Raw genomic sequence first — 20,529 nt, forward strand, 5'->3', positions numbered from 1 at the left:
ATAATAGAAAAGGAAGGGAGAGAGAGAGAGAGAAGTAGAAAGAGAGTCGTAAATGAAGAGAGGTTAAAATATAGAGAGCGAAGAGAGAGAAAGAAAGGGAGAATGGTAGAGAAAAAATGAGAAAGAGAGAGACGAAGAGAGATAAAGAGAAAAAGAGAAAATGTTAGAGAGTGGACAAGAGAGAGAGAGCGAGAGAGAGAGGATGGTGAAGATATGGAGATATATAAGAGAGTGGTAGAGAGAGAGAGAGAGAGAAGGGGAGAGATGTAGAGAGAGAGAGAGGGAGAGGAAGAGAGAGGGTATTCCTTATAAAAACTCTACAGCAAAAAACTATTCTAAGCCCCGCCCCCTTTCCCTGACTCACAGCGAAAGAGAGAGAGAGAGAGAGAGAGAGAGAGAGAGAGAGAGAGAGAGAGTGTGTGTGTGTATGTGTGTGTGCGCGCGTGCGTGCGTGAGGGAGGCGATTTCTCGCGCGCAGTTCCAGCCTCACTCTGGCTCAGACTCAGCACAGTGCGGACGCGCGAGGCGAAGCGGAGCAGTGCGCGGAGAGCCGCGGACACACGGAGCGGAGCGGAGCGAGTCTCGGGAGCGCGCGGGAGCGCACGAGGATGCGCGGTGTGTGAGAGAGAGACGCTCTGTGGGAGGAAGGCACGAGCGCTTCAGCGGCTCCATCCGGGGGGACAGCAGGTGGAGGAACCGGGGACATATACATATATAAACGTACAAACTACGCACGCGGACACGGACGGACGGAGGCGCGCGCGCGGAGAGAGAGGGGGACAAGCGGCTTGGCTTGGACTCGGTGGAGGTACGGACACGCGCCCACATACACTTCCCTTACTGAGAGATACACGGTACATACCAACTATATACCATGTAGTTTACCATATATATCAACATTTATACAACTGTTATCATGTATAACACTATACATACTAAATATTCTGAGTGTTTATAAATGTATTTATACATATACACTTTATATGTATCCTATAGATTAAGTGGATACAACATAATGCATACATATATACACTATATAAGCTATACATATCTCTCTCTTTATATATATATATATATATATATATATATATATATATATATATATATCAACATTAACAGACACAGTGAGCTATACATGTACATCTGTATATACATACACACACACACACACACACACACCATGTATAGTGAGTGAGGTGTGTGTATAAGTGTACACACCCCGCTGATTGCTGCAAGTTACAACACTGCATGGGATAGGCTTTATTACCTATGTCATGTGTGTGTGTGTGTGTGTGTATGCTGGTAGTAACCCTCGGACAGGTGAAGCAGGAGCACCTTGAACCAGCTCACACACACACATGCACACATATGTACATATACACTCACACCCCCCCACACACACACATATACACACATATACAGACATATACATACAGTGTTTTGTTAGAGCATAAGGGCTAATGATGTCATTCAGCAGCTTGTTTGCATTATCATCAGAACAGTGTGTATATATCTGTGTGTGTGTGTGTTTGTGTGTGTGTGTCTATGTGTATATATGTGTGTATGTGGTCAGTCCTTCTGCTGCTGCTGCTGCTGCTGTTTGGTTCATATTAGAGCACCTGTTGCTGCATGAGTGTGTGTTTGAGTGTGTGTCCTGCCGGAGGATCGGGGGAAAAACAGCAGCGCTGGCAGTGTGTGTGTGTGCGCGTGCGTGTGTTAGAGTGTGAGCGAGTGTGTGTATGTGTGTGTGAGTGCGTGTGATATATGTGGAGGTGCATGACCAAAGATTTATGGATCGTATTATGAGGCATTTAAATGATCACTACATATATGGAAATATGTATGTGTGTGTGTGTTTCAGAGGGAATATAGTAAGTGTGTGTGTTTAAATGCATAGTAATGGTGTGTGTGTGTGCTGGGGAATCTAGTGGAGCTGGATGGTCCGGTTCTCCTCCTCCTCCTCCTTCTTGTTCTCCGGTTCTCAGCAGTAACTCTGGTTTGTCAGGTTTGAGTGTTTCAAAGGCAGCTTTTTTTATTTCAGCAGAATCATTACTATTGATTATTATTATTATTATTATTATTATTATTATTATTATTATTGATTATAGATTATTATTTTTAGAATCTATATTATTTTTAATAGAAGTAGTATTATTAACATTATATAATGCATATCCTCATATATGCATCATTATCTTTGTATTCTCTGCACACTCTTTGCCTCTCTCTCATGCATTTTTTATCTTTTTTCCCTTTATCTAACCCTCGCTCTGACTCTCTCTCTCTCTCTTTCTGCTTTGTATGTTTTAAATATCTAAATATGCATATGCGAACTGATTATGAATATGCAAATGGGAAGATCTGATATACGCCGCTCGCTCTGCCGCCTCCTTGCGTCCCTCTGAATCTCTGAATCACTGGTGTGCGAGTCCGTTTGTTTGCTCGTCGGTGCTGTATTCACTGTACTGACTGTATTCAGCTCTACTTGCTACTGTCGTCTGGTTCTCTGGTCTGATCTCTGGTCTGATCTGTGTTTGGATTGGTTTTTCAAGCAGATCTGATCTTGGAATGCCAGATCTGTGTGGACGGCAGCAGAGCAGCATGAGGAGCATAGAGCAGATTCACTAATGAGACATTAAAGCTGGATCTGGGTTCTTGCTCTCTCTGTCTCTTTCTCTCTCAGTTTCGTCTCGGTTCTTGTTCTCTTTCTCTCTCGGTTCTCTCTCAGTTCTCCGCAGCTCCATGCAGTCAGCTCCTAAACGCCTCCGAATGCGGCGGCTCCGGGGCGAGTGGGGTCACAGGGGTTAAAAGGGGTTGAGGAGCATGCTGAGAGGAGAGGGAGGAGATGAACGGAGGCTATATATATATATATATATATATGTTGCCGTAGATCTTCTGAGAAGATCTGTGATCTGACGTCTCGGTTGTTGATGGATCTTTCTGCTACGTTCACGTTCTTCTGATCCTGGATGTTTGTCTGTTTAATGATTTCCGAAACAGAAATCTAAAAAAAAAAAGATTTAGGATAAGTCTGTTAGAGCTATACATTTATTGATATTTAAATTTAAATATATATACTTTGTGATATAAAGTGGTACAATAACGATAGACATATTTCTGATTATTTTACATTATAGGATGACTGACACATTAAACAAGCTGGTATATTTTTGAAATTGATTCCATAAATATTAGAGTACTGAATGTGTAATTAAAACAGATAACGCAATATCAATTCTGGCCATATCACCCAGCCTGGACCCAGGACTGTCACGATAATTTCGCTATTGATTTATCGTACAATATGTATAATACACCACATCACTAATTTTTCTTACCTCGATATTGTCCATTTTGGGTGTTTTCGTAGCAAAGAAAACCCTTTTAGGGTTATGTTTAATTTATTTTGCATTTTCTGGAAAGTTTTTTTTTGGTGTATCTGCATTGTTCTGCTATGGTATGATCTTTGTCATATTTCAGTGATTTAAAATGACAATTATATGGTTTATTGCAGTTATTTCTGGGATGATCTATCATCCGAACAAAAACCGCTGTCACCCTGACAGGCCTAATGAATTGTATTCACTGCGCTGCTGCTCTCTCGTCAGGGGGAGGAACGGCGCTGATCTGCTCGGACGAAGCAAGAATAAGAGAAATACTCTCAGACGCTCTCAAACGTTCTCTGAATGTAATCAGATTGAAATAAGAATCAGAACAAGATCAGATCTGAGAACATCTGAGATGCAACATCAAAGAAAGTGGGCTCTTTTTCTTCATATACTCTTTATTGGTCAGAGCGACGAGGCCTGAGTCCAGATTTTGGAGAGATGCTAAGGTTTAATCAGAAATAGAATGTGCAAGCTATTAAGCTGTTATTGTGTTGATATATAAACAGTGGCGTTAGTGCTGGTATAAGTGTTGCAGTTGGTGCGAGTGTTAGTACGGGTGTTGCTGCTGGTGTTCAATTTTTTTTTTTTAATTTTGTTTTTGTGTTTTTGGTTGTTTTCATCCGTTCTGCTAATTCCAGAGCTTTTGTTTGTGAATCAGAACCTGCTGTTCTGAGCACAGATCATTTGCAGTCAGATTGCGTCCCGCCCCTCTTATCTCCTATTAGAAGGGAAGCATATTGCCATCTGTGTGGCGGTGATAATCTGCGCTGGCTTTTTGTGCTCGTGTCGTATTTTAATCTCTCTCAAACGATTGGAAAGGAACAGAAAGGCGTATTATTTGGTGATTTCGTTTTTAAGGGCCGGTAGTTTGCAGCTGTAGCGTGGCGTCGTCCCTAAAAAACGCCGGTTCCTCGCGGGTTCTTCAGTGCAGATAGAGTTCAGTGTGTTCTGAGCTCAAGCAGCCATTTCAGTGCTTGAACAGAACACACTTATTTAGGCCTTTGGTTCTTTAGATAATAAAAAAACTTTCATACATTTCAGCCTACTGTATGTTATGTAATACCCCCTACATTACAGTATAATGTAGTAGTGTGTATGCTGCCTCCTCTGGTAACTACTGTTACAGAAAGTAGTCATACTATAATATAATATATTATATAATATAGTATGTTACAGTGCGAGTAGGGCTGTCCCGATAATCATGTTTTTGATTTATCGTACAATATACAGTTCAGCATGGATATGGCAACATTCATTTTTTATTTGTTTTTGATTCATTTTGATGTATGTCAAGTTTTAAGTTTTAAAACAGTGTTTTTATTTTATGTATGTTTTATTTAAAGTTTATTTGACTTCACATTATTATAACTATTATTATGTCTAATCTATTATATCAGTTGCATTACATGACAATAATCTTAACGTGAGAATAATATAATGCATCAAAATTGTTTCTCTTTCTAATTAGTAGTTTATATCTAATGATTAGTTATTAGTTAATTATTAGTTTAGATGTAAAGATCAGTGAGACAGTGGTTCATTTTGCATTGTGTTTACACCACACCCACTAGTGTGTTTTTTTTAATACTATAACAGGTTTTTAACAGGTTTTATAACAGGCTGCAGTGGGTTGCAGTTTGTTAGAGTGGACCACGGTGTGTTGCAGTGTGTTACAGTGGGCTGTAGTGTGTTACAGTGGGCCGTAGTGTGTTACAGTGTGCCACAGTGTATTACAGTGGGCTGTAGTGTGTTACAGTGGGCCGTAGTGTGTTACAGTGGGCTCAAGTGTGTGACAGTGGGCTCCAGTGTGTTACAGTGTGCCACAGTGTATTACAGTGGGCTGTAGTGTGTTACAGTGGGCTGCAGTGTGTTACAGTGGGCCGTAGCCTGTTACAGTGGACTGCAGTGTGTTACAGTGGACCGCAATGTGTTACAGTGGACCGCAGTGTGTTACAGTGGGCTGCAGTGTGTTACAGTGGTCCGCAGTGTGATACAGTAGGCTGCAGTGTGTTACAGTGGGCCGTAGTGTGTTACAGTGGACCACAGTGTGTTACAGTGGGCCGCAGTGTGTTACAGTGGGCGGCAGTGTGTTACAGTGGGCCGCAGTGTGTTACAGTGGGCCGCAGTGTCTTACAGTGGGCCGCAGTGTCTTATAGTGGGCCGCAGTGTCTTACAGTGGGCCGCAGTGTGTTACAGTGGGCTGCAGTGTGTTACAGTGGGCGGCAGTGTGTTACAGTGGGCCGCAGTGTGTTACAGTGGGCCGCAGTGTCTTACAGTGGGCCGCAGTGTCTTATAGTGGGCCGCAGTGTCTTACAGTGGGCCGCAGTGTCTTATAGTGGGCCGCAGTGTCTTACAGTGGGCCGCAGTGTCTTACAGTGGGCGGCAGTGTGTTACAGTGGGCCGCAGTGTGTTACAGTGGGCCGCAGTGTCTTACAGTGGGCCGCAGTGTCTTACAGTGGGCCGCAGTGTCTTATAGTGGGCTGCAGTGTCTTACAGTGGGTTGCAGTGTGTTACAGTGGGCCGCAATGTGTTACAGTGGGCTGCATTGAGTCGTGGTGGCAGTGTCTAGACGGGTCCGGTCTCGGTCAGCGTGTGTTCTGTGTGTTGTGTGTGTCCTGTGACCAGCCGGCCCCCGCGCTCTGAATGACTGGACAGACTAATCTGGCTCCACAAAGACCCTGAATGAAATAATTAAAGTAATCCTCTGCGCCTGGTGGGGGTGACGGGGGTGTGTGGGGTGGTAGAGAATGGAGGGGGGCTGGAAAAGGGGGCCCATTCTGAACGGGTCAGTGAGTGTGATGAGGCCAGTTTAGTCAGAACAAAAGTGTGTGTGTGTGGTGCGTTTGGTGGGGTTTGGTTGGGTTTGGCTTCATTAGTTTATGGCTTTATGGCTTTATTGGTTTGTTTGGGGTTCTGTTAGCTGGGGCTGCTGCTCCTGTGTAGATCATTAGCATTAAAACACACGACAGTGGCGTACAAAACACTGATGTAAGACGAGGTTAAAAATGGTGAAAAAAACAACAACATATCTGCTGTAATAAAACATTTAAATACTGTAGCTTCATTTTTATTGCACATATCATACAAACAATTTTCCCACTTTTTAATCTTGATTGATTTTGGATTTTATAATTTTTATTTTAGTAAATATTGTTGCAACTAAACTGCAAAAACATCCTGTTTTGAATGAACCACGTTTTGTGATGTCACAACAGGGAACGCATTATTGACGCAATGGGGCGGAGGGGGTGGGTGAGGAGCATTAGCATTAAAACACACGTCAGGGTCGTAAACACTTTTAAAAGGTCAAGTAAGGGTGGATTTGGTCAATTTAAAGCACACACGTCCTCAAAGCCTTTTTAGGGGGCCTTTTTTAAGGATTGTAGTAAATATTGTTGCAAATAAACTGCAAAAACAGCCTGTTTTGGATGAATCATTTTTGTGATGTCACAAGGGCTGTGTACTAGGACTTAACAATATAGAAGAAAAAATTACATATTTGTGATATTTTGTTCTGCCATATATATTGTGATATTATAAAACATAGGATTCTCTTTGTGTAAATCTGTGTTAATTGGAGTAAAATAAATGCTAATATGAGGCTGATATTATTTTTTTTTTACATCGACCAATATCTAATTTAAATTGTGTGGTTTAATTGGCCTTATGTAACAAATTAAATATTCACTTCCATTCACTTTACAGTGTAACAGTGACTGTTCATATAATCATTCATATAATCCAATGACGATCCTGAAACACTATATTGATACCTGACTATTCAGCCTTGTGGGGGGGCATAATGGTTCTATTAGCATTAGAACACTCGCAGATCAGGACGTCAGGGTCGTAATAAAGACCTCGCACCTCTGAAATGGCGACGTTACAGCGAATGGAAAACTACCAACACTGCTGCTGTTCTTTAAGGAAGTGTTAAATCCGGCAGTTGCTGGACGAGCTTTCTGAACAACTCGCCATACAAAACATTTACATTACATTTACTGCAAATTACTGCTCATTAACATTAATGAGAGCAGTTTATCTGCTCCAGTATAGAACAAAACATCCACAAATATGAATCAAACCTGAAAATATCGAATAGAATTACAAATATATATATTTAACATTAATATAATAATTAACACTAATTAAGCTCTACTAGGTTAAGTAGAAATTAAATAAAGAATTCATTATTTTAGTTTTTGCGGTCAACAGATTTGACCCTCATTGGGTGGGGGGCTGTAGGGGGGATGGTACGTGGGCCGAAACGCACATGTCATCTCGGGTCCTGTTGTGAACTTGCTTGCGTAATAAATGTGCATAGCGAGAGCAGTGTCATTTAACAGAGAGAGAGAAATGAAGAGAGAAAGAGAGAGAGAGAGAGAGAGAGAGAGGGTGACAGAAAGAGTGAGATAGAGAGAGAGAGAAATGGAGAGAGAGAGAGATGAAGAGAGAGAGAGATGAAGAGAGAGATGAAGAGATGGAGAGAGAGCAAGAGAGAGAGTAATGGAGAGAGAGAGGGTAAGAGAAAGAGTGAGGGAGAGAGAGAGAGAGAGAGAGAGAGAGAGGCCTGTGTGGCACCATTTGGCACACATTACATAACACACAGACACAATGGAGCAGCGTTTGTAATGTAAAAAGCATGTAATGCACTCCATAGGCTGCCGTGAGTAAGAGTGTGTGTGAGTGTGCGTGAGACTGAGTGACAGTGTGTGTGAGTTTGTGTGTTCTGCCACTACTATGCAGGACTAATGTGTGTGTGTGTGTGTGTGTGTGTTAATGTGGTACATATGCAGTAGTACTGTAAGTGTGTGTTTTGGGAGTGTATTGTGTGTGGGTGTGCGTTAGTTTGTTAATGTAGTATGTATGCAGTAGCAGCATTGTGTGTGAGTGTGTGTGTGTGTTAATGTGGTATATATGTAGTAGTAAGGCGTGAGTATGTGTGAGGGTTATGAGTGTGTTTGTTGTGTGAGTATTATTGTATGTGTTAGTGTGTTAATGTGGTATATATGCAGTAGCAGCAGTGTGTGTGTTAGTGTAAGTCTGTTAATGTGGTATATATACAGTATTAATTTGTGTGTGTGTGTGTGCGTGTGTGTGTTTTAGCTGGTTTAGTATATAAAGAGTCAGATTGCTCTCGCTCTCTCTCGCTCTCTCTCTCTCTCTCTCTCGTTCTCTCTCTCTCTCTCTCTCTCTCTCTCGCTCTCTCTTTTTCTCACATAGTAAAGTAGTTTCGGCCGCTCTCTCGTTAAACATTAAGCTGGAACAGGTGCGCTCACCCCCACCAGGTAAATCATTGTCCAGCTGCTGGAAGGGGCCGTAAACTTCGCCTCCTTTATTTAAGCCTTAATTATTGGGACGAGCGGCATCAGTGGACACACGTCGCTGAGGGGGGAGGGGGAGGGGCTTACACAGCCGTCGCCATGACCACGGCTGTCTGTCAACAAAATGGACAAGAGCTGCTGAGTGCTGGACTCACCAATGCTACATTTAAAACCACTTGTTCACACACACAAAAAAAACGACCTTTAAAATCACGCACTTAAGAGTTAATCCCGATCTTTTTGGAATGTTCCTATTGGTCCGTTCATGGCCGAGCACGTGCACTGTAACGTGTGCACGGTAACGACAGCTGTGAGTCTTAAAAGCTGAAATAAATAAATAAGTAAACATGCTTTTACAGTAAAACACCAGTTTGGGATTATAATGCTGCATATTGTGATCTGCAATATTTATACATAGAGGATTATGTAAAGGATTAGCTTAGCCATGCGCGCTAATGCAGTCTATTTACTTGCTGTGTAAATATATATTTTTAAATATTTGGATTTTTTCAGCTACTTTAAGTTGCACCAGTTGCTAACACTGATGTGCAAATGCATGCACAAAGCTGGTCTAGGCCCTGTAGTAGAGAAATGTTGCTCAAATACGTATGCACTTATATTATAATATATAATTATTTACAGCCGCATTGTTCGAATGGTCGTCTGTTACCGTGGGACACTGTTGCCACGGCAAGCTGACCACAGTCTGACCCTTTGAACACTTTCAGCCTTTTGTTTTCTCCATGAATCACCACCTTCGCCTTCCCACTGCACCTTTTCTCTTTTTTATGTTTCTTCCTGCTCCACTTCAGAACGTGCACACTTTTTGCATGTATTTTTTCAGTATATTTATTCAGTTATTCCGAACAAATTCAGTTCTTGTTTAGTACTGACTTGGTATTATTCAGTACTTATTCAGTATTACTTTATACAGTATTATTCAGAAGTAATTCAGGACCTGTTTAGGACTAAATCACTATTACTCAATACATTATTATTCAGAAGTAATTCAGTACATGTTTAGTACTAAGTCACTACTACTCAATACAGTATTATTTAGAATAATTCACTTCCTGTTAAGTACTAAGTCACTATTACTCAGTACAGTATTATTCAGAATTACTAACTATTTTTTTTAGTATTTTTAGGACTATTTCAGTACTTCTTTAACACTGACTCAGTATTATGCAGTACTTATTGAGTACATATTCCACACTGATTTAGTACTTAAGTACTGAGTCACTATTACTCAATACAGTATTATTTAAAAGTAATTCAGTACCTGTTTAGTCCTGTTTAGAGTCACTATTATTCAGAATGTATTCAGTATTACTTACTACTTGTTTAGTATTTTGTTGGGACTATTTCAGTACCTCTTCAATACTGACTCAGTATTATGCAGTACTTATTGAGTACATATTCTACACTGATTTAGTAATTATTTCATATTATCCAGTTCGTATTCAGTATTATACAGTAAAAATTCAGTACTTACTCAGTACTCAATGAGTACGTGGTTAGTATTATCCATCACTTATTCAGTACATATGCAGTATTATTCACTACTTATTGCGTCTCTATCTATATATTTAGCACTTATTTCATATTATTCTGTATTTGTCCAGTACTGACTCATAAGTATTAATTACTAAATGAATGAGTATTATTCAGTACTGCGCCTGTGGATGTATGTATAAAGAGTAAAGGTGTACTCTGGTTTTGATTTTGGACCTAATCTCTATCCATTGTGTCGGTAGTGTTCGGTCAATTACGGGGGTCAGTACTGTTGACCCGCTCTCCTTCTGTTAGAAAGGAACAGAAAACCAATTGACTGGAAAGGCTCTTACAATAGAAGGCAATGGGCAGCTGCTCAGCAGTCAATGGGATTTCTGTCCTTTAGGTACGTCCAGGGAAACGAGCGTCCAGGCTAATCGACCGTACGCTGCAGTAATATCAGATACAGGGCGGATCGAATTTCACACTGTACTATATCACTATATTTATCTATCTCTTAATAACCAGTACACAGTATAATTAATAATATAATAGCATATAATTTCATCCTGCTGGTCTGTAGTTCTGTTCGGGGCTGTAGAGAGTGAAGGGTTAATGGAGAGCGGGTCCGGCAGTGCTGCTGCTGCAGTGAGGAGGTTCTGGCTGCAGGTTTTGGAGCGTGAGGATGAGGATGTGGATGAAGATGAGGATGAGGAAGGTGAAGGAAACCATACAGTGGTTTTAAAGCGTGTCAGCGGGGGAGGATTCACAATCGTAATTAACCTGTTAAATCTGTTAACCTCCCTCAGCGCTAACAACACCAACGCCACAGACTGTGTGTGTGTGTGTGTGTGTGTGTGTTACAGCAGATAAAGGCAGAAGGTAAAGTGACATACAGGAAACTTAATGTGTGTGTGTTTAATGAATGAGGAAGTGAATGACAAAGTGAGGAAGATGTGGTGTGTGCAGAGGAAGAGGAAGATGATAAAGTAAGAAGGATAATTGGGGAAGAGTAGGAGGTGTGCATAGAGTTTAAACAAGAGGATCTGTTGTGATTTGGCAATAAATTCAGTAAATTGAAATGTAAATGAATTGTGTGTAAAATATGTAGCAAAGCCTTTTTTCATTTAACAAACATTTTTGAAAAAAAAAAAAAAGTTGTGTAATTTACATTTATTTACCAGGGTGTCCAAATATATGTATAAAACTATAAACGTGAAATTACATCAGAAATAATGTACTGTTTCAAGTGTTTGCTTTGGGTATTTATGTGTTCATGAAAGCTGTATTTCTACACATGTAATTGCACAGTTATAAAACACCATACACACCATATACAGCTCTGGAAAAAAAAAATAAGAAAGCACTTCTGAATCAGTTTCCATGATTTAGCTATTTATAGATATGTGTTCGATACAATTTACATTTTTGTTTCATTCTATAAAGTACGAACAATATTTCTTCCAAATTTCAAATAAAACAATTGCCGTTTAGATCATTTATTTGCAGAAAATGAGAAATGGCTGAAGTGCCCTGGTTTTTAATCACAGTTTTCATGCATCTTGGCATGTTCTCCTCCACCAGTCTTACACGCTGATTTTTGAATAACTTTATGCCACTCCTGGTGCAAAAATTCAAGCAGATCAGCTTGGTTCTTGGTTTGATGGCTTGTGATCATCCGTCATCTTCTTGATTATATTATAGAGATTTTCAATTTAGTCAAATCAAAGGAACTCAATTTTTTCAGAGCTGTATAAATTAAATAGTTTACAGTTTACGTGTCAAAACATTACAATAAATAATGCCTATCATTAAAATGTCTTTAAATGTGGTAATGCAAAATTTCTTTGACATTAAAATTGGGATCAATTAATGGGACCCCTGTTTTAGACATTACAAATTAAATGCAGAATGAGGGACGGGAAGACCCCAGGATGTGCCTGTCGTCAGGGTGTTCCCGGGCTGTTTGAGATGTAAACGTAGCTACTGTTTCTGGCTGACCTCCCTCTATTGTAACGGAGATGACCCATCGCACAGACATGCCCAGAACGTTTACACCAAACAGAATCCCAAAGAATCTGAAACGAGGCTCTCTTTCAGCCGCCGGTGCCGCTCCAGTAGCACCATTTCAATCACAATAGCCCCTCCCAGTCCTCAGTCCTCACACCTTCCCACAGGCCATTGCAGAGCCCGTCCTACAGCCCCCCGGCCTGTTCTGCAGCCCCCCGGACCGTTCACAAGCTCCTCAGTCCAGAAAGCAGCCCTGTATGCTGTTCCGTAGGCCATCATCATTCACAGATTTACAGCAGGACAAAGCCCCGGCCATTAAATCAGCCCACAGCGTCCAGCGCCGCCGTAACGGCTCCAAACAGGCCCGCAGAACCCGGCCCGTGATTTACAGCGGCCTTCATCATCCCGCGCCGCGCTAGCGCTGGTTTTATCGGAACGTGTGAAGGAGAGGGAGGCAGCACAGCGCAGAACACACAGCAGGGTTCTCCTGACTTTCTAAACAGAATCAGAACAGAATCAGAACCAGCTGCTAATGAATCTGGATCTGCAGCGTTTTTTTCCCATGAATAAAATATGGCTCCCATCAGCAGCAGCAGCAGCAGCGTGTCTGAGCTCAGTACCGTTCAGCAGTTATTGTGTAGATGTGCTGATGATATTTTATTCATGTGGAGATGATGGACGAGTTCGGATCAGATCCAGTTTCCTTAGCTTAATCGTTTCACAGGAGGAGCAAACAGTAGCCCTGTAAACAAATGAACAAATAAACAAAAAACAAACAAACATATAAACAAACAGGGCTTTAGTGTAGTGACACTGTTGGATATTAACATTAGTGTGTGTGTGTGTGTTATTTATTCAATAATGTAAATAAAAGTTGTAAGTTGTAATACTAGAAGTAGGACCAAATATTGTTATACAACACAATATACAATAGTCGGCCTGTCACGATAATTACAATATCGATTTATCGAACGATAATTGGACATCACCACAATAATCATAATTTTATAATGGTGATATTGTCTATTGTGTTTATTTGTATGTTATTTTTATGTTTGTTCCCATATATAATAGTGCACAGACTGCAGCTGGGAAAGAAAACGATATGCATTCAATATGCTATTCTATTTTTAAAATATCAGTGGCATTTTATTGTATTAAAATGACAATAATATATATTTCTGGGATGCTATATATTTCATAAACATGTATTGTGACAGGCCTTCAATAAAGTATATATTAATTAATTAAAGTAATGAAATATATATTAAATATATTATGTATTATTATTAAATATTTTTTTTAAATATATATATCTATATATATATATATATATATATATATGGCAGCATGACAATAAGCTTCATATAATTTATCACATCAAATAATAATAAAATTTGATTAGTCCTGTTTAATTTGATTTAATATGGCACATTATAATTCTATAATTAATAATGGGATTATGAGATCATGAAAAACCTTTTTTTTAGTTTTTAGAAATGTTATGCTATTGTTACAATTCATCCGCTCATCAAAATATCAAACAAATATATGTGTTAAATATTATGATACAATAAATATATATATTTTTAAATCATATTGCACATATTTCAAGAACTTATGGGAAACATTTGTCTTGTTAGTTGTGAGGTGTTATCTTGTGAGTGAGGTTTACTGAACACTGGTCAACCAGATGAATTATGGGAGTTGGAGTCAGATCTGATTTAGTGGGTGCAGATGAATGGGACATTCCATTTCTGAAGTTAAAGTGCGGGTATATAACATTCCTCCATCTTCAGTGTCTTGTATGTACTGATGGGAATACACCATAGAAAGCTAATATTGCCACCCACAGTGGACAGTGCAGTGCAGTGGGTGGTAATGATGGTGAGCAGCAGCTTCTGGCTAGATTTGTCCGCCTGTAAAGCAACTAGCAACTAGCAACAAGCCTTCTCCCACATTCAGTGCATGAGACCCAGCACAACTTCCATGGGATATGGTAATAGTTCCTGTCCCATGACTTTTGGCATGCCCCTGTGTACTGACATTTGCTTTTCGTGTTCTTCAGTGCATGGAAACACACTTGTTTAGCTTGTTGAAAATGTTTCATGGCTGGTAGAGTGTGGGAAAGGATGTATGTTACATTCTGAAGCCCCTATGGACACACACAGACCCATAACACACACACACACACACACACACACACACACACACTCATACACACACACACACACACACAGTCACACAGACCGCTCAGAGCCCAGAGAGAGAGCATAATCGTGAGAGTTCTTTGGTTGGTGTTTGTTCTAATAACAAGCACACACACACACACACACACACACACACACAATAAACTCACAGACACACACACACTCACACACTCACATACACACATACACATACACACATACAGTTTGCTGCTCCAATGTTTAACAGATCTAAGTATTTCAAGCATGTAAAGAATAAAAAATAATATAATAAAAAAGTCAAGCACACACCACTACACACAACACTGCCTCTCTCTCTCTGTCTCTCTCTCTCTCACTCTTTCTCTCTCTCACTCGCTTGCGCAGGTCTGACAGGTAGTTTGTTTTTGTGGGTAAACAGCAGCGCTAACACTTCCTGCATGGACTTTGAGCTGAAGGACGTTCGGCGCTCAGCGACGCGGTAAACAAACTCCTCACCTTTAAGTGGAAAAACAAACAAAAAAAACTTGTATTCATTAATCTTTTATAAACCTATTCACTCTTACAAAACCTCTGAACAACTGAACAACACACCACCCTCACCCGCAAATACAGGTCAGCTCCACCAGGGCTTCAAAATTCTGCCCTTAATAATTCAGAGAGATATAAGAGATGATACAATTTAGATACTTTATTTACCATCCAAACCCAACATAGATCCTACAGTAGTCAGCTGAGTGCATATGGAATAATTATTAAGATTAAGTAAAAAAGTGAATTAGTGGAATTAATCTGAATTAATACAAACAAATACAAAGTTTTCTTCAGGGACTATTTTCTACTGCACTACACACTACAAATTGCAAAGAAATATTGTATCCCTCCACCATTTTAATGATACGCAATATAAAAAAAAAAAAAAAAAAAAAACAGAACTGTGGTAAAACATTGTGTTAGATATGTTAGACAGTGTATGTATTCATAACCATGTAGGGAAGTAACTTTCTGTGGGGGGCGGAGCTTACAGTTTCAGATGTTCTGATTCACCACCACTCTATTATACACTAATCTGACTGGGGATTGTTTCGCACTAAAACAAGTCTGAATCATTCTGTTCACATCTGGCCTTTTAATTATTCAGCAGAAATAGCTTTGAAAGTAATTTAAATTTAAAATCACATTTGAACATTTGAATTTGAACATTTTGCATCAAAAGTGGCATAAAGCTATCCAAAAGCAGTGTGTAAGACTGGTGGAGGAAAACATGGCAAGATGCATTAAAACTGTGAAAAAAAAACAGGGTTACTACACCAAATATTGATTTCTGAACTCCTAAAACTTGAATATGAATATGAACTTGTTTTGTTGGAGTTTTACTCAAACATATACCTATAAATAGAAAAATCAGAGAAACTGATTCAGAAACTGAAGTGATCTCTTCATTTTTTTCCAGAGCTTTATATCTTTATACCTACAGTAAATGGAGCAAAACATTTTAAAATCGTGTATGTGGTGTTACCATCTGCCTAATTCTGCTAAATCATGACCAAACACATGACCAAAAAGATAAAAAAGAAGTGATCTTTAGACTAGTTCAAAGACCTGCAACCTTCAGCACTTTCTATAACCTGTTTTAACCCAAAAAAAAGAGCTGAAACATTCAAACAGATCGAAACTATTACAAAACATACAAACAGAGAAGTCCATTCTGTGATCATACAAACTCCTCCAATTAAAGGAAGCATTTAAATATCCTCATTTGTTGCCAAGCAGTCTTCTACTGGTTTTGACATTTATCAGCTCCACTCAGACACAGTTAAATGTGTTACATGTTGATTAGTCTAAAAAAAAGAATCAGTTAACTGGTTTAAACTGGTTTTAAATGTGTGTTTTTTTGTATGAGGAACTGTAACAGCTGTTTTTTGTTTTAAATGTTAACTCTTTTTTCGGGAACACTGGAAGTTTCTGACCTTTTCTAAACTTGTTAACATTTGTAAGAATGTCCCTGTGGAGTGTGAGGCCGGGCCGGTTGTGTAGAGCGGGACGCCGCTGAGACAAACTTCTCTCAGGCTGATTTTCCCACTTGTTTGTTTAATGGCATGGTCTGTTTGGTTTCCTCCTGTTGACCTCTGACCCTACAGTGCACAAGGTCATTAGGCCAAATTTTTCCAGAAGCCGGGTCTGTTTTCCACAGTCTGCGCTGACCCGCTGCATCGGCAGGGTCCTTCCTCTCTGCTCGGTTCCCAGTGCCGTCCCTCGGCGCCGCCGCAGGGTTAAATCTGCACTGTTAAAAATAAAGCTCCCTAAACGGCTCTGGCCTTAACGGGGCAGTTCTAGGACGAGGTTTTAATTGGTTTATACTGAAGAAAATGAGTCAAATCGTCTTAAAGCTCATCTGAATCTGTGTGAGCGTGGAGTATTTCCAACTTTGTGAGATTGTTAAACGTGTTAAACTCATTTTTGCCTATTTTAATTGACTTCAAACAGTGAAATGATCTTGTTCGATTGGAAGTTAATACAGATAAAGGTGCTTGGTTTGTGCAACAGCACTTCCAGATGACTTATGATAAATCAAGTAGCATTATCAAGAAATAAGATTAACAATCTAATATTGTTATAACAAACAATTTCATAGTAAACAAGCTTTGAGTTCAGTTCATTTTACTAACCAAGAAATTCTCCACCAGAAAACCCTGGGCTTTAGACGATGTACCACCTTATAGAACTCAGTTATACACATGGTGCTTTAAAGAAAGTTGTTTAAAAAATTGTTTACGTAAAAATAAAAGTGGAATTGTGATAAAAACTCTTTTTTTGTCATATTTGGCGTTATCTGTAAGAGTGCTGTTGGCTAGGGCATTCTAATGATATCTCACATTGTGTGTTGTTGGTTGTTTTATAGTAGTTGTTCTTCTTTAAATATTAAATTTAATTAAATATATCACCTTGAGTGTAAAGCACTTGAATGTCATTTTTCCCCTTTTTTTTTCTTAAAAAAAATTGGTCCCACTTTATAATAAGTGTCTGTAATTACTGTTTAGTTACACTTTAACAATCCATATAATAATACAGCTTTTGTGCTGTGTGTAATTTGGTGTTTTAGGATACTAAAAATTTCACTACAAAAAAAAAATTTACAGCATGATCTGATAAGTCTAACTTATCTCTAACTGGCCTCATACATTTGTTATCACATACCAATCTGTAACAATGCATATTTCACCAGTAGTTACACTGTTATTACATAGATTGTTAATGTGTAACTACATAGCTATTAGAGATACTTATTATAAAGTGGGGCCAAATGATTTTGGGAGCCAATTTTACACTTTATCAATATTTAATCATTTTTTTAATCTTTACATCATATTTTAATTTATCCTTCTTTAAATGGTACAAATAAAACGTACAGTGAAGACAGTCCTCAGACGGCTGCAGAAACCACCTTGGGGGCAGGGCTGGTGATATTAGGCGTTAGGTGTTAGGGGGTGGGTGGGGTGGTGGGGGGGGGGGTGTTCTGAGCCGTGGGCCGCGGGGCTGTGAAATGCCACTGTGAGCTGGCTCTGTAGAGGTGAGGCATTTTCCACCTCCGTGCCCCCCCGCTCACCTCTCACTGCTTAATTAGAGCGAGGGTCCGGTGCCAGCGCCGGCGCAGTGGATCCGGGCTGGATTAGGCCGGAGCATTAGGCTGGAGCGGACCGTGCTTCTGTCCGGCGTGTGATTGGATCTCGCGGTGTGCAGCGTTTCAGCCTCATTAGCCTGTTGTTCTGGAACACCGTTCTCCAGCAGTGATCAGGGCCTGTTCCCTGTATTTTCCTTTTCACCAATTATTGCACCATCAGAGTGCCTTCAGAACACTCAGCCTCCAAAAAACACCGCAATTATAACTATTAGCCACCTGAAACTTCCAGCGTTCAGCTACAGCACAGAACATCAGAGAAACTCTAACCGAAACTCAACCAGGTAAACTCTATCAACTCCATACTGTTCCTTTTACTGCCATATTATAATTTGGAATTTGGGAGAATAGCAAGATAAGAGAAACTGACTCGGAAACTGAAGCGGTCTCTTATTTATTTTCCAGAGCTTTATATAGTGTATATCATTATTACATATACATGCTTATAGTGTTATTACATGTGTACAACACACACAGGAGGCAGTTAATGAATATATACTTCTATATATTATTATTATTATTATTATTATTATTATTATTATTATTATTATTATATATCTATCACACATTCTCTATAAAAGTACATAAAAGTACTTACATTTATACATAATTCAGAGGGAACATTTAGCATATGGATGCTGTACAATATACACAGGACTTATTAGATAGACACATGTAGATACTTTTCAATATAAACATGGAACATAATATTCAATGTTGACAATCATATAACACATATAGGACAGTTAGATGCGCATAGATACTTATATACTGTATATATAGAGGACATTTTCTGCATGCAGATATTTATGTATACATATGTGTATAATCCATATGGGACAAATTATATAACACATGTATGTACTCACTTGCTATAGATACACACGATTCACTTCAGAGTCATAGTCACAGTCATAAATGCCTGTGTTTTTGCAGTGTTCTCTGCCCTGAAGGCAAAGTTTTTAGATGCAAATCAGCCCATGAATCTCACATTTGACTCACTCCAGGGTAGCACACCCGCTCCACATACCACCCCAGACGCCCCCCCCCCCCCCCCACCCGAAGCAATGCGAGCACCCACCCTCCCAAAACAATTAAAACAATGACATCAAAGCCACACGTCCACGTCAAACCTGCCGTAAACTACTGCCATTTGTTGTGAATGCTCCTAATGTTCTCCACAAATGTCCGTCTCTCTCTCTCTCTCATTCTCTCTGTCTTCCTTTCTCTCTCTTTGTCTCTCTCTCTCTTTCTTTCACCAACATACACCAACAATGTATTATCTCTCTCTCTTTCTGAAATGTCGCCGTATTTTCCGTTTCGTTTTCTGGACATGTTTTCCCGCTTGTTGTGTTTTTTGGGAAGCTCTGTGGTAACGGGATGACAGGGGTGAGCCGGATTGGAGGAAATTGGTTAAAAAAAACAGTGGTAGATTAACCCCGGTGACCCACCTCCAACCCTCCCGCTGTCTCCGGCTCTGGGAAGAACTTCACTCCAAAATAAATTATAGCCGATGGGGGAAAAAAAGGAAGAAAATGACCAGACTTGGGAATTGGGATCAAAGCGTGAGCTAAAATAGCGAGCTGTAATTAATAACCAGCCGAACAGGTAGCAAATCAAACGCGCTGTCCGTGTGCGGTATACTGCGGCTATTTACCATGATATGAAAGTCGTTCATTAGCCGGCTGTGTTACATCACAGATATAGGAAGCTGCATTTGATGTTGGCAACAAATATGAGGCCTTCTGTCGAGGGACACATCAATCAGAGCGAGGAAATTCGCAGGAAATATTCAGGCTAACGGGGAGCATAGTGGAGAGTTGGGGTGGGCGATATGGTCCTAAAGTAACACGACAATGTTCTAGTAGTATGTTTGCGACAAAGATATCCTTGGCGATATGACGAAATACACTACTTCAACAAAATAATGTTATAAGGGATTGAATAGTATAGCAGTTTCAGTAGAACAACATTCAGTAAAAACTTTTTTCTTAAACAAGAATAGCTTTACAATAATCAGATTTTATATGCAATAAAATATTAAAATGAAAAAAAAAATGTAATAAAAGCCTCGCTAAACCCCTCCTTCCACTTTGCTGCGAGTGTTTTTCATTGTCACCCGGCGCAGGTACCTGGCACTATTACAGGCCGCCGCTGGCTTTATGGATTGGACATGGCGTGAACTTTGTGAAATGAAGGTCGAGCACAAGTAATTGTTTGTGACACGTTCGGGCCCTCACAAGTGGAGAGGTTTACAGTAGCAGAAGGAAAGATCAATCAGGAATCCCAGCGAATTAACATCGCCGGTCCTGTGGCAGCTCCGCCTTAAAAGGTTCCTGGGCAGCAGTTCTTGGGTCAGGGCACAAAAGGAGAGTACTGGATCTGGAGGAACATGAGTTGTTCTCAGAGTTTCTGCACTCCCTAATTTCCTGTTTTTGTTCTTGTTT

At 39.9% G+C, this 20,529-nt stretch overlaps 1 protein-coding gene across 6 annotated transcripts in view; it reads left to right on the plus strand.

Annotated features, from left to right (window-relative positions):
* The first annotated feature begins 466 nt into the window (after positions 1-466).
* The window catches only part of pcdh1b (protocadherin 1b), a 200,139-nt gene continuing 180,076 nt past the window's right edge, over positions 467-20,529 (plus strand). For 4 of the 6 annotated variants that reach the window (XR_007440925.1, XM_022684030.2, XM_022684032.2 and 1 more), the window contains exon 1: positions 470-808. The gene's annotated coding sequence lies outside the window, so the exon portion shown is untranslated. Of the gene's footprint in view, positions 809-20,529 lie in introns of all 6 variants that reach the window. The other 2 variants (XM_022684028.2, XM_022684029.2) reach the window with 1 other exon arrangement.

This window comes from Astyanax mexicanus, chromosome 10, assembly GCF_023375975.1.
Source record: "Astyanax mexicanus isolate ESR-SI-001 chromosome 10, AstMex3_surface, whole genome shotgun sequence".
Classification (NCBI taxonomy): Eukaryota; Metazoa; Chordata; class Actinopteri; order Characiformes; family Acestrorhamphidae; genus Astyanax; species Astyanax mexicanus.